The sequence below is a fragment of the Paralichthys olivaceus genome, chromosome 2 (genome assembly GCF_024713975.1).
Source record: "Paralichthys olivaceus isolate ysfri-2021 chromosome 2, ASM2471397v2, whole genome shotgun sequence".
Taxonomy (NCBI): Eukaryota; Metazoa; Chordata; class Actinopteri; order Pleuronectiformes; family Paralichthyidae; genus Paralichthys; species Paralichthys olivaceus.
In genome coordinates this window covers 10,396,217-10,412,545 of record NC_091094.1, presented here as the reverse complement: position 1 = coordinate 10,412,545, position 16,329 = coordinate 10,396,217, and the positions used below count along the sequence as shown (strand labels likewise).

Sequence of the window (16,329 nt, the reverse complement as noted above, 5' to 3'; positions counted from 1 at the left end):
CATAAATATCTTTTGCTCTTTTATATGAAAAAAACGTCTCTATGGCTTGAGGCACAATTTACTTTTAGACTACTGTTCAGAAAATTATTCTTCTACTGTGGCTCAGATAATCTGACAAAAGCTCACGCAGTGCTCTCTGGGTAGAGATCGTCTGAACTTTGTAATATTTTTACCCAAAATGCCAATGAGGTCATGTTTTCACCTCCTTCTTTTTGATGGTTTACTTCTACTTCTGTCTTATCATGAAACCAGTTGGAAGGATGCAGTGAGTCAGGAAAGAACCAGTTAAATTTTGGTGTAGATCTGAATCAGGCGCAGATCCAGGAATGTTTTATCCCTTTCTTTGTGAAAACATTTCAGATTTCCAAGGGACTAATTTATGCATCTTGATGACAAAAACAGGCATAACCTATTGTATGTAAGTGTGAGCAATTTGGTGCAGCTTTATTGAATTTAAGGGGACTATTGGGGCCTTGGTGGCTGTATACAATGCTATATGTTAAAATTGGTGTGTAATCTTATATAACCAACCTTAACATGAAGAAAATCTTGCCTTAACTATTGAAATCTTTATTAAAGAGTAAAACAATCATAAATGTTTATACATGAAATCACAATATGAATTTGCCTCAGTGTCGTATTACAAACGGCTGTGAACTGTAACTGATATTTACATCAAACCTTCACAAAACCACGGAGGTAGTAATTAGTGCGCTACCCACAATGCAAATTTCTGCTCTGTACCTTCAGTTGAAATTATTCCTAAAAGATTTCCACTCAGCTACATTACTGGTTTGTCTCTGACTGCTTTTCAGTGCAGATCTATTATCTGTTTGCCGTGAGCAGACACAAGAGCAGTGTGCATTCACCGTCTGACTCTGTGTCTCGCTCGCTCTCCTCACAACCACAGACATTACCACAGCATTATGTCATGCACAGTACGTCACTGGGTCTCCCAAGAGTGGCCCTGGATTGCACCTGATAACATCACGGCTGCGTGACACCGTTTCACACGTGAACACATACGACTGCGAGATGAACATTTGCAAAACATGAGCGATGATCCATTAGCATCTGACTCAGAAGAAAGATGAACAGACAAAGACGATGACAGAGCTGTTGTGGCACAATCAAATTTTAAATACTGCACAAAGAGAGAGCGATAAAAGAGGACACTGATTTGTTTGACTGAAGGAGGGAGACGGAGAGGACAGAAGGAGGGCAGGCTTGAAAAGAGAACAATTCTCAACTCCTACGTTGGAGAATGCCCTGGTTACAAATAGATCAGTCTATAAATAGCCTCATTATCTATTCTCTTTTAAATGTCTCTGTGAGAGGACCTAGCATGTTTCTCCACTGATCTCCACAGCACCCTGCCTTACATCACACACAAACATGTCTGTGTGTGTGTTAGTGCATGGGTCTGTGAGTCGTGACTGCCTGCACGTGCTGCTTGTGTATGTGTGTTTGCGATAAGGCTGGGCAAGCATGTCTGTGCCGGTTGCTTGCACTATCACACTGTAAAACTAGAGCTCATATCACCCGGCTTGGGCCAGTTCCATGTGGTTTAACACACACACACACACACAAACACACATACACACCACACACAACACACACACACACACACTCACTCCAGAGACAGGTACTTATAGCATACAAATTCTGCACAAACAATCCTTCCACATTACAATACAGCTGCATAATGTGCTGCATAATAGGTACTTCTGTATAAGAGGGTGCATCATTTCAGGATGACATTTAACCTTGTTAAATGTTTGGAGTGTGTTCCCTTTAGATGGGCTGCTATGCTGTAATCAATCTCCCTGATCATTAAATACATATTGCTTCCTGAAAAATCCTTTACTACATTTACATTCCTTCCTGGGTAGCTGATTGCATTGTTGCTACAGTAAAAATTAATTTGGCAGATTTTTTAAATATTCCAGGCTAAACACTGTCAGCCCACCTAACAGCTCTGACAGTGGGTTTTGAGCAGGAGGAAAAACTCTGGCGATACACAGATGAGTCACAACATTACATTCTCAGCTGATTGCAAATGAATCTCTTTGTGCAGTTTATATCCAGGTGCTGAAGCCTGAATGGATAATAACATACTGACACATACCAACTACCGTATACTAAATGTATATGATCAATCGATGGACATAGATATGAAACTTCTGGTACAATTAGTAATTTATGTTCGTAAATAACATTTATATCTCTTGTGGAGGATATATCTCCAACTTCAGTATAACTATCAGAAATGAGAGAGGAAATGATGAGATGATTAATAGAATTAAATTGTGATTCCTCTTTAGAATGTTGACCAGCTGATAGACTCAAAAGTTTAGATTCTATGAGCTGGTCAACAGAAGTTTAGAGTCTAAACAAACAGTCAGCATCGAGGTGACTGAGCAGATTCAGATTTAGTTTCAGAGTTTTGATCAAACTAACATGTCATCACTTAATTCCTCTGTATTTTCAGTTACTTTCCAGTGAGTTGCTGATTAGACATTATCTATTCTGAACCAATTTTTTCCATAACTTATTGTGCAATATCTAATTCCCATGAGAAAAATGCATGATTATGATTTGATATTATTAAAATTACTACACAATGAATGATCAGAATGGGGTTCTTTGGTTGTCTGGGCTCAGGGCAGTGAGGAGCTGCTTCTGTAATTAAAAGACAAAGCTCTGAAAGGGGCTTCTCAACATCATCTAAAAAACCCTACCAGTTAGTTTGGCACTGAGACAAAATTTATGTGATTTTAATAACATACTACACCATTAAAATTACAATGATGAGACTTACAATGATGATATAAAACAACAAAAGCCAGCAAATCCTTACACTGAGAAACTTTTCTTTAAAATTCAATCAAGTTTTGCGCTGATCTGTCAAATGCAGCAGGATCTGTGTGTCAAATCCACTTCCACAAACGGTACCTGCTTATCGTGCTGTTTACAACCGAAAAGAAGGAGAAAGAAAACTTAATGCCAATCAATTCTTCATGAGAGGAAGTGGGAATTTTTTTTCAGTCAGAGGGAACATGATGGCATATTTTAACAGTTGGCCTTTTTTTGTCAGTGGCTAAAAATAGATCTCCATGGAAACACTATGCATCCCACTCATTCATTGGAAATACCCGCGACTCTGAACCATGGAGAATGTATGAATAAGTAAGTGCTCCTGAGTGTGTGTATGTGTGTACGTGTTCTGCGTTCAGGTGCATGCATGTATGTGTGCGCACAAGTATGTTGCAACAAAGAAAAGGTGTGTAAAGGACAGGAAGGTGTAATGACCTCCAAATGTCCTTGTGGAATAGACACATCATAGCAGACATACAAACAACTAACACTTTTTTTTTTTTAAGTCCCTGCATGATGTGTTAAAGTCGTTATGTCCAACGCGCCTTGTCGAGTCTTAGCAGTGCATATTTTTTTCCCTGCGTTGCCTCCTGTTTTACGTTTTCCTGTCTGCCTCTATCAACTTTTCTCCCCCCACCCCTTCACAACACTGTGAGCCACATTGTCCAATACAAGTCACCATGGCAACAGGGTTGTATGATGATGATCATCATCATCATCATAACGACGCAAAAATATTGATGCTTTTTTTTTTTTCCTGCAGCGAATCAATAGCTTCAACATGTGTTCTCAGCTTTCACCATTTTAAAAAGAGACGGGGTGGATGGGGGTGGGGGGTGAGGAGAGAAGACAGAGAGGGTTGAAGTGTGACTCATGCAGCACAAGAGGGTGAGAAAAAGAGGGAGATAGGGACCGAAACATACAGCGAGAGCAAGCTGGATGTAGAGTAACAGCATGAATAATAACCCTTCAGCGGCTAAAAGGTGGATAATTATCATGCTCTTATTAGAAAATGGAGTGATGGAGAAATGTGTCATAGTGTCCTTGAGAATGACCTCTACAATAATGACACAATTTTATGCCACTGAGGAGGAGCGGTTTGTTACTGTGCGTGCAGAGGCTGAATATAGTAGAAATAACGGCAAAGGATGGCGATTAAAAGGATCAGTAAATGACATAGATGGGAGAAGGAAGCAGGGTGGAAAGGAAGATGGAAAGAGCGTTGAAAGGTGCACGAAAGACAAGAGACGGAAAGAAAATGCAAAAACAACCTCCATCGTGCTCTTATGTGGGAGAAGGTTGAAGATATTACAGACATTATTATTGTGGTGGGAGCTCAGGTGATGATAGATGCTTTTACATGAGACTTATACTTGATTTCCTTATTTCAACTGCCTGTTCTTCCTTTACCTTTGTTCTTAGCTCTATATGTTAATACACTGATAGCTTCTGAGAAATCAGAGCCGAATTCCCTGTGTCCTTTACAATACTTGGAGTATCAATAGTTTTTAATACATTTTATATTTAATAACTTCACAAATCTCTTTCTTGAGAACCATCTGCTTCACACTTGGCATTTTTTTTCGTTCAGGGCTTAAGAAAGTGTAGTGTCGAAATTATTTGCAATTTTGGACAGAAAAATACATTCAATATCAATAAACTTTGAATTAACCAGCATTCTGTTGCAGCAGCCATTGAAATTCACTGATGTAATTTTCTATCACGACAACAACATCAAGGGTCACAAAACCTAAACCAAATAAAGGAGAAGTCCCACTTGTGAGTCTGTGCATGTTTATGACATTTTCAGTCAAATCGCTGGATCAGCATTAAGGTTACAATTTATCATATACAGTGTCTTAAGTTTAAGACTGAGGAGGGGGTTATAACTGAATTTAACTAATTGTTCATGTGAGGGGAGGTCACACCCAGCAGCACAGCAGGTCCACCCACTGTTAAACGAAGATCCAATTAAAGAACGGAAGCCTTTTCTCCTCGTTTAAAGAGAGTAGGGCTGGGTGTTTTGGGGGAAACATCAGGAGACTGATGTTAGTGAGGCTTTTAAAACAGCAGGAAGGTTTTGTCTTTTCCCACTTTGTGGAGGATTTCTCCCGTTTAACAAACTGCTCAGTCTCAGTTTTGCCTTGTGTTGGGGCCTCATTGCTCAGATTACAATCTGGGGTTTTAGATACGTCTGTGAGCTCCACACCCTGTTGGGATTGAGAGCACAGGAGGGCACGGCAGGAGGCAAGCTCTCTCTTTCTTTGCGAGGACGAGATGATGTGACATGTCAGTGTAGCAACACACATGCAATCTTGCCCTTTTATGTACAGACCATTGAGCAGTCACATTCTCGCAGGCCAAACATGCGAGCGGACACAATGTAGTGTATGCAAACAAACAACTGATAAAATACATTCTCTCATTTAATGTGGAGTCACGGGGTCACATGACACAAATACATGATCGCGTGCACACACACACACACAAAGTCTATCATTCTTTCCCCTATGGACAACTAGGAGCTAATGGACTGGAAAGGGACACTGAGCAATTTATGACACACTTTCTTTCCCATCATGAGTGTACTCCATGTATGTGTTGGCCTGTTTCTTATGAGTTATCTTGTGACATCATAGTACAACCTATTACGTTGTCTGCATGTGTTGACAAAATGATGTTTGTCAGGCAGTTGAGAGCTCAGAGGAACTGTTGTAACAATCTTTAAAGACTGTGTAAACTAAAGTAATTTGCCTCTTAGCATGCTATACATGTCAGTAAGCGATGATTGAAAACGTGTTAAAAGAATGGGAACCATGTAGTACTGAACTGTTTGGGTGTTTTTACAGCATTCCTTGGTTCCTGATTGTTAGGAGAGTCTGAGAAGTGGACTGCAGATTGTCATAATTACACTATATTCTTCGACATGCATGACGATGTGCTGCCCTCATTAGCATAGCTCGCCCATACTTTGTTCCCCTTTGCATTAAAGGAGACCCAAAATGACAGAAAGCAGCGTTTGCAAACAGCATTTACCTCATAAGTTTAGTGGTGTGACAAACTCAAAAATATATTCTTAATTGCTTTACAGTCTTTAAAGGAATAATTTGACATTTTAGGGGAACGCACTTTCAGATGAGAAGATCGTTACCATTCTCACAGCTGCACGTTAAATACATAGCTGGAGCCAGCAGCTGTTTAGCTTAGCTTTGCATGAAGACACTGATTCAACACTAATTAACATGTTATATCTCATTTGTTTAATCCGTACAAAAACCACAGAGGGGGGATGGGGCAGCCAAGAAATTATCCAGCACATAATCCCCAGCAAATTGTTTTCACTATTTGAGATATAGTGTGTAATTAGTGAGGTTTAGAGGCTCTTGCGGGTGATTTTTGGTCTTTGGACAGAGCCAGGCTATTGGTGACTACCTTTTCATAAAAGGCTGCAGTTACAAATATCAACAAGAACGGTTTGGCTAGGAGCTTTTTGTGTAGAGTTTGCATGTTCTTCCAGTGTTTGCATGTTTTTTTTTTCGGGTTCTCCACCTCCCTCTCACAGTATAAAGACAGAATGGTCGTTTGTCCTTGTATGTTCGACGTGCGATAATCTGGCAACCTTTTCAGGGTGTAATCCATCTCTCGGCCAATGTCAGCTTTGATTGGATGGATGGATGGATGGTTTAACAAGCATATTTTCTTAAATCTGCAACTGCTCCTCTAAGACTTGGTCAAACTGCACAACACATTTCCCGGAGCTGTTTGATTTTAACAATAGTACAAACTGATCAAGCTAAAAAGGCTTTTTACTCTCGGCCATCTTTAACTATTAAGACAGAGAAGCCACTGAGTCTGAATGTGAGTGACACTATTTGTGTTTAGTTAAAAAAAACAAATGGCAGAGCAGTTTTTAACAGTTACCCAACAACCAAATAGAATGTTTGTTGAAATGCAGAAAAATAAATATGCAAAATTGTGTGTGTGTGTGTGAGAGAGAGAGTCTGTGGGGGCAGCTGTACAAGTGGGTGAGTTTTGCTGTCAGGCACTGTGCTCTATGAGTCTGACTCATGTGGGAGATGCTAAAGTGGAGTGAGAGAACACAGCTCACAGATTTCTCTCTCTCTTACACACACACACACACACACACCACTCACTCTGCAAGAATTACTTAGCAATCCTATTCTGCTGAAAATATCGATATAAGTGTGTAGAGTGAAACTTGTACTGTGACAAATGAATAAAGACAGCCCAACACTTCCGGGAGGTTCAATCGGAAAGATTGAATAATGCATCTTATATTCATTTTAATACTTTGACCCAAAGTACACAGGCTTTTTTGTTTCTATGACGATACCTCTAGCACTTTTTTTGATACATTTAAAATGCGAAGAAAAGGCAGATTATGTAATGTTATGCAAGGAAAGAAAAATGGCCTGTGTGATTACAAAACAACATCCACAAAAAACATGATAGCTGCTCATATCACATAATTTGAAATCCCATAGGTTTAATTTACACCTCTTAGAAAGTCTTCTTTGGAGGACTGGCAAGTAGCACATCGAGAGCAGCACAGAGGGAGAAAAACAGAACGAGCTGATAGTGACTCATGTGGGATGAAGGCCTCAGTGCATATGGTGCTTTTCAATTCATGACACAGTTATGTTGTGCCTTGGTAAGGTCCAGTTTATACCATAGATCTGTGGGTGTGCATTTGAACGGGAGGAAAAACTATCGTAATCGTATAATGATTACGCCTCTTTGCAATCTCATTCTCATGTGGTGACGTTTCTGCCACGCTCATATTGGTGGGAAGATCCACAACATCAAGCCAAGTGACCCCAATTTCATTTTAGGCTGTATTAACAAATGACAAGGCAGTGGGAAGCAGGACATCAGTGTAAACTAGAATTACCGCCTCGCAGTTGTGTGCCTCCGCCAACTAGATCAGATAAAACATCTACCAGGTTTCCTCCATTCTGCTCATTAATTGTTCTTCCTCTGAGTCAAGGGTCTGAGAATAGAGGATGTCGTGTGCTGCACAGATTACGAAGCCCCTTGAGGCAAAAGTTTGATTTGACATGTAGAGATATATCAAATACAATTTATTTGCCTTAACTTGGTTAAGCTTTGTGTTCTTCTGCTCTATATCTGCTGTATTAGTGTGGCCATTTTCAGACATGAACTCCGGGTAAAATACGGACAATTGGCTACAGAATTTACCTAGAGCTTTTTACCGGGAGATATTTGTTTTGTTTTTTTCTTTTTTGCATCTGTAGCAGGTCAGAAACTTCATCATCCCCCCACTCACTTGTAGGGGATCCCCTGCTGTGTACACACATCCACTTCTCCTGGATTTTTAAGGAGAAACTAGAAACTACGGCACGTCTCACTCGGACATTTGCATCTCCTCCTGAGAAAATAGAGGAACTGTGGAGACAAGCGCATGTCTGAAAGCAGCTTGTCATTGACCATTGTCCAAAGAATTACCACATAGTCACTTATCACAAATATTATCACATAATAATTCTATCTTAAAAGACTTTTGTGCATATGAATTCTTGAGTTATGGGCAAAAAGATGATTTGTGAGGTCACAGTCGCCTTGACCTTTCCCCACCAAAATCCAATCAGTTCATCCTTGAGTCAAAGTTTTTAAGAAATAAATTCCCTCATGGCATTCCTGAGATATAAGAATAGGATCGACAACTCAAAAGACATAACTCTATGGCTTCTGGTAGAAGCATTAAAATGGTGTCAAATGTGGTGTCAAAAAATGTTAAATTACAATTGTGTACCTGTGTGTGTGTGTGTGTGTGTGTGTGTGTGTGTGTGTGTGAACAAATGTGTTCATTCAAGGGCTCAAAAGTGAAACAACAATGGAATACATCTGCATCTCTAGGTGAATTTATTAATCACTTAGTGTATCTGCTCCATCATCTGAGCCTCAGACACTGAAATGTTAGCTGGACCAAGTGCCCTAGATGTTGACACAACTTTAATGAGACATCTGTTTACAGCCCCTCATGTGTGAGAGGAGGTGTGTGTCTGTGTGTGTCTGTGTGTGTGTGTGTGTGTGTGTGTGTGTGTGAGGGAGAGAAAGAGACAGCGAGTGTGTGAGCGTGTTGAGACACAACTGCTTAGTGATAAGAGCAAAGTGTAATGGGGTCAGTAACTTCAGCCTGTAATTCCAGACTGTTCAACCATTCAATCGATCTACCACTGCATCCCTCCGTTCTTCCATCCATACAAATATTTATCCATCTACTGATAAACATGAAACTTTGGGGGGGCAGATGTCGATTCCAATATCAGGAAAAAAAAAATTCTCTACCAATGTTTTGTCCGATGTATATATTATCAGACATGTAACTGAAGCTTGATATTTTACAGTCTAACCATCAACTTTATTTTAAATAACTAACAATAGTGTAGTTATATAGAGCAGTTGTATGAATGGCTGCAGAAAAGGAAGGAATGTTAACCTGACTAATTTGGTGTCTGCTGTTTTAGCTGACCATGCCAATTAATAGCTGTAAGCTGTTTTATTTTCCCTAATGTCCCCCACAAAGGAACACACACAAACACACACACACACACATTTCCATCCCACCCCCGCCTGGAAGTGAAAAGGGAGAATCAGAGGCTGAAAGGGAGAGTGACAGTCATCTATCTGTGTCTCCCATCTGGGTGTAAGTCTCTGGTTTCACCCTGGGGCTCAGATAAGCTCCGGACACAATAGGGACAGCTATTAAAATTCAAACTACCAGAGTCATGAAATAGTCATGACAAGTGAGGGAAATCTACACACTACACACTAATGTGCCTCTCATTGTCAGTTTACTAGCAGCTGCAATACAAATAGATATGTGAATTAAATATATACAAATTATCGTTGTAATTATTTGGCATTATCCAGTATAATAAAATGTATAATTAACTGCATTTTTATATTATATTATGTATTAGGCATGTAATCATATTTTTTATCATTCATCACTTGCAATAAGGGTTTGGAGAGTTTAAAGAATTGATCTCTTCCCTTGTTATTCAATGTTTACTTACATCCAGAAGGTTCCATGGTTGCAAAGATATATGAAAGCATCTTTAACATTACTGATGTGAAAGCACATGTGTTTACACTGGATTCAACACAACTCTTGAGTCTAATGTTGTTGTCATGGTTATATCTAATGTGCTTTAAAGAAACACTACAATAGTACTAACTGCAGTAGTAGATTATTTTTATTTTTCTATTTTAACTCCAAGAACGACTGTATTACTATAGAAAATGGCTACAACTACTGTTGACACTTACAGGTTCAGTATGAATAATTTAGATGAAAAGACCAATTGGATTGGATTTAATATACAATAGATTCCTTTCACATAAATCTTACACCCTGAATCTGAATACCATTTCCAGAGGTTAAAAATCTATTGGTAAAATCCTCCAAAATAGATTTCTTTAAATCTACTAAATTGTAAATTACAGATATATTGCAATAGTACTGTGAATCACGGTCACAAGAGAGTGAGAGAGAGAGGGGCAGATAAGGACACGCTGAAGTCCAAGCTGTCCAAGCTGAAGTCATGTGTTTGCATATTTGGCAGTGTTGGATTTTGTGGCATTGATCTGTGCCCTTGGGTTAGGATGACTATCCCTATATCCATATTACTCTGGATACAACTAAACAGGCTTAGTTTCTGCTTCCTTTTTGCTAGTGGGTGAGGCAAAAACTTATAGGTTCAGAGAAGGTAAAAGTCTAAGTTAGCCCAAGACAGCATCCATGTTTCAGTTCATCATTTCTGCTGCTGATATGGATTAGTCTCCACTGCAATATGTGTAAAATCAAAGTTGAGCAATAGTCGCTCTGTGCCTTTTAGCAATGCAGAGTTGGTGCTGGACCAAGACTGTATCTGTTTGCCCTTGAGTTGGCAGCAGTGGTATCACTCTTGTTCTGGCGCACAGCAGGAGAAGAGGGAGGAGTGAGGTCGACTCAGGAAAAGAGCTGACATGGAGAGAAACAAGCCGTTTATAGCTCTGCACATCCAGCTAAAAGCAATGCCATGCCTGTCAGCTCACTATCCATACTCCTGGCCTCCAGCAGCCATTCAGATTCAGGAAAGTTGAGAGGACAAGAACTTGAATCACATACTTTGTATGACAGCAACGTGGGACAGAGACAGAGAATTTGGAGATGTCAATTTCTCTGTTAAACTTAAAGTGCTATTGAACTACTCCCCCCTCTCTCCTGTCATACACCCCAAGACTGTCAACGTGTTTTTCATGTTTGAGAGTTTTACATTTAAAACAAGTTTGATGAAATGTGAAAGATTTCAGACCTTGATAAGTGTGCTTCCGCATTACACCATGATTTTTTGATTGCAAAAAATTATAATAAAATAATGATATACATAATATATGTGATAAAAAGACCTTGGATAATGATACAATTATATTAGACTTAAATACCTAGATTGTTGTTGACAACAGGTGATGTGAGATGTATAAGCTAGTATTGGTAATCGTTGATATATATAGATATATATGCGCGTCACATCCACAACTTTTCAGTGGCTGGCTCTGACTAACTTTTATCTCTGCTTTAGTGGTGTACGTCTCTCCAGCTGATGAAGACTGCTCATTCACAATGAGAGCCCAAGCAGGGTGCACGCAGGCAGGCAGGTCGGTAAGTGACTGACAGGTACGCCACCAAATAATTGTATTCTGACAGAATGAAACAACTTACCAAACCTACCTTTAACCGAATTATCTTGTATAGAATAACTGCATAAAGGTTTTGTACAATTCACATTTTGAACCTTTAAGTATGTATTTGGTTAGAGTATGCTTCTTCTTTTTTTTTTTTTTTTTAAACTAGTTTCTCCAGGAAATGTCTTTTTTTAAAGTCAGTTTCACATCAGTAGACTACCCTATCAACCATAAAGCCAAATGTAAACCAATCTGTACACTATGGTTTACACTCACACCGACAGTTACACTGCTGTGAGTCATCACCGGGCTCCATGGGAACAGGCCAGTAGTGTCTGGTTTTTGGCATCTGTCCTCTTAATTCAGTCAGGCATCTCTTGGGACAGCTGACTACACTGCCAGTCATGTCCTGCATCTGTGTGTGTGTGTATGTGTGACAAGATAGGATTTAAAAGGAGAATGTTTTCACTGCCTCAATAAAACATACAGTATATAAAAACCATATAGAGCAATGTTTAGACAATGCACCTTCTTCTGACCTTATTGATTTACACAGATCAATCTCAACAAAAACAATATATCAGCAATTGTATTTAAAACTCAGAGGCACAATTTCCTGATCCTTCGCTTTCTCAACTCCCGTTTCTTGAATATGGCAAAACTAAGACTGGATTTATTTGTACATCTAATTATTTAATTTTTGTTTTAGTTCCTGTTTAATCTTAGTCTGGGAGACCAGCCCACAGTGTTCTTCTCCACAGACAGTAATAGACCCTGATATGAAAGCCTAAGCATTTGAGAAGTGATAGCACTTCCATTCCAGCAGAGTGGTTGACAAGCTGATCTTTTTGCATTATGCTGCATTAAGAAAATTGGCATCACTTAGCAGTCTTGGCTATAATACTTGTTTTATTAATGCTAAATAGGTGAAGAGGTGCTTTAATTGCTTCTATATGTCAAGGTGGCTGCAGTTATGACAAAACAATATTAGCAAGTCATTACTGATGGGTGGCGGGCTCCTCAGCAGTATGCTATCAAGCTTCACAATAAAGTAATTACAGTAAAAGTAGGTTTTTTATTACCAATATTTTTGCAACATGCAGCTTTAAGATGGGGAGTGATGATTTCACAGCATACAGTAGATCGGAAATTAATTCTAAACTTTTATTTCCTTCTTTCTACTGTAAGTAAATTCCTTTCCCCAGTCAAACTTATTATTATTGCACATAGAGAGCTAATGTAGGGTGGCTGATCACAGTGCCACAATACTGCTTCAGCCTACCTCAAGGTCACAGCTACTCCACATAGGGAAGAACACCTGTGTAAGTAGTATTGTGTGTGTATGTGTGTGTGTGTGTGTGTGTGTGTGTGTGTGTGTGTGTGTGTGTGTGTGTATGTGTGTGTGTGTCTACCCACGATGTGGTTTTGCTCCCTCACAGAGCAAAATGGCTGTGAATCATTTATAATCTGTCCTCTGAGAGCCGTCTCCCTCTCCCTTCTTCACTGCCTCCTATTTCATTCTCTCTCTTTTTCAACCTTTTCCATCTCTTTTTACAGAGCCGCCAGGGGAGCGGAGGAAATGGGAGGGAAGAGAGGAGAAGAACAGAGAAGGACTACGACGACGACAAGAAGGAGGAGAGGAGGAGCAGGAGAAATTGTCCTTATTAAAGAGACGGTGGCTCCATGTGAGAGATCCCTTGTGGGACAGAGATTAAATAGACTGCGTCAGAGGGGAACGTGCTTGCGGTGCTGCGACTGGAGGACGCGATTAGTACGATCATCAGGGAGGGATGGAGGAGATATGGAAAAGTAAGACGGCGAGGAGAGGTGGGATGTGGGTGAAGAAATGAGGAGAAGGGTTAAGAATAGACGAGGAAAATGTGAGATGTAGAATCACAAAAACTGAACGGTGGGCTTCATTTCAAGGGAAGGATCAAAATAAAGGAGGAAAATGAGGAAGGACGCGAAATTGGAGAACAGAGGGAGTGTTGCAACCAAAACCAGCCACAGAGAGGAGAGAGGGAAAAGCAGATGATGGACAGAAGTAGAGAAGAGGTGGATGACAGATGAGTGGGGAAAACAGTTTCCTGAGTTATATATAGAAGTCATAACGGCCCCGTCATGGGAACAGAGTATCGCAAGAGTGATATGTAGGAGGAATAAAATTAATATTAGTAGCATGGCGCACAGTAAATTACAATACTGATGCTACAATGACAACTTTACCTGTAGGAGGAGATGGTGTCAGTTAAGAGCAAAATAAGAAAAGGGAAAACAGTAAATAAAACATGGTCTAATTCTATAGATTTTTTCATAAATCCGATTAATGGCTTTGTTGAATGGACACAGAGAAATAACCTAATAGAAAACAAAAAATATTTCTCTACTATCCTCCCTATCGCTCATCTTTCATTCTTTTAATACACATCCAATTTTTGATTGTATTTTCCTCTCTGTCTTCATTTTCTGATAACCGCACACATCATTACATCTGTGTCCGTGACCCACAGGCAATGTCACTGGAGAAAAATGGATGCTGACGTTCAAATCCCTGATTACAGATCAGTATGTGTTATGGTTTTGAATAACAAATTAAGTGTTTGCTTCAGTAAATGGTCTTTTTACGCACAAGACCCAGTACCAACCTCCCTCCATGAGAAACACATCAACACCATGCATGATGTATCAGCTGGCCACCTTCCACTATCGTCATTACTATCACTTTACGAGCAATGCAGGGAAATTCCCATTTGGGACCTGCTGTAAAAACAACTGTCCTCAATCAACTGATGGAAACCTGCATTTCTGCAGTTAACCTGCAGTGCTTGCTTTTACTCAAGGTTTCCCACTAATATTGGTGCAAACGCAGTTTGAATACACAATGCTTTAGAAATGACGGACTACTTTTTCCACCACTATGACGCTGTTTCTAACTTAGTTAAAGAGGTGAGAGCAGGAAAGAGAGATGATGAAGGTTATAAATGTAGAGCAGGTCTATTTAGGCTACGCTGTACACTGGCCTACTGGGATATGAGCGACCGACCAGCACACCAAAATAGAAATGGGAGCAGCGAGGAGAGAGAGAAAGGAGGATTGGTGAGATATGGTGAGACAGAAAAATGGGAGAGAGAGAGAAAAAGTGATTAGAAGGCTTGATGAGGAGGAAGAGGAGATCTGAAGGGGACAGGTGGGTGAGGCAGGGAGGGTTAGGGCACCTCCCTCACTCACTGATTAAGAGTGAGATATACATCGCATTTGGTTAATCCCTACAAATAACAAACCTCAAAAAAAAAGCAATAATTCTGTGCTGGTTTATGTGCCGGACTATTTCTTGGGCAGGGGCAGTTGCCAGGCAACCAGTAAAGACTCCAGAAAGTCACTGATCCCGGCCAAGAAACAGAGTGAGAGTGGTTTGAAGCTTCTCATCTGACTCCCAGCAAGGACCTGCAACACATGTATTATCACGTTTGATTCAGCGTTGCATGTCCATCCATGCTCCACCAGCCAGTCACCTGCCAACGTCTGAAAACAAATGGGAATTTTATCTCAAAAATCCCAGATACCTGATATAATCATCAAGTTTCATCTTTACAATTCTATAATGTGAAGGGGATGTGGACAAGAAATAAATATGACCATTTTACCAGGGATTTGTAGATGTGTAAGTTGTTCATTTTGTGTTGGGTAAGAGATCATTATATTATAGATGTGGTTTACGTGTGGTTAGGATATTGATATGGTCTTAATCATTAACTGCTGGTGTCTCTGGAGGATGGGGGAAGGTGACGTTCAGGAAGATTTATAGATGGTGGAGGAAGTGGGAGTTAAATCAGGGAACCAAAGGCCAATGAGAGACAGAGAGGGGAGAGTGGTAGTGAGGAGACTGAAATGAGGTTTAATGATTGAGGGCAAAGTAAAACAATGGGATCACACAAACCATGACAACATCAATACGTCAACATTGCAACTAATAAGTACTCAGTACTCATTATATTAATATAATATTACATGAGTACTTTATTACACACCAGTGAATGAGATAAAGATCAAACACACAGACTCGTAAGATCAAAACAATACCAGATGAACTGTCATGGCTGGAAACTGTTAGTAGGATGAGAGGTGAATTTGAAGGATCTTGCTCGGTAGGAAATAAAGCGGCTTATTTCCCAGCTTGGTGTAATAAGTTATTAAAAAGAAAAACTGTTGAATTTTACTGGTTGTAAATTGAATCCCTGCCAGCTTTGTTAATTAGTATTAAGCACTATCTCACTTCGCTGTGTGAAGTCATGTGATGTACAGCTCTGCAGACCATGAACCACAAGTTTTGAAAAAGGCAACTATGGTAGTTATAAGCTATATTAACTTTAGATATGAATCAAAAACTGTGTATTTAAATCTAAACTGTACTAATGCACTTTTTAACATCACTCAATGCCTCATTTGCATTTTGATCACAATATGTAACTTCGGCTGTGAGGGGTCTCTCAATCAAAACAATACCAAAAGACCTAGTTTGATGACATCATGGGAGTTGTTGTCTACACTACTATTGGCGATGAAATCGACCAGACGTGACTCCTGTGCAAAACTAGTCACAGTTCACATTAAAGTTTCATGTTACGCAGCAAATGGCAACGAATACTTGTGACCAATAAAAATATAGGAAAGAAAAAACTGTCAACTGTGTGTTTTTCATTTGCTATACAACATTTGCCCTGGAAGTTATCACAGAGATTT

General features: G+C 39.7%; 1 protein-coding gene across 9 annotated transcripts in view; it reads right to left on the bottom strand.

The window, feature by feature from the left end:
• The window catches only part of atp2b2 (ATPase plasma membrane Ca2+ transporting 2), a 100,773-nt gene that overhangs the window by 39,764 nt on the left and 44,680 nt on the right, over window positions 1–16,329 (bottom strand). The window lies entirely within an intron of this gene.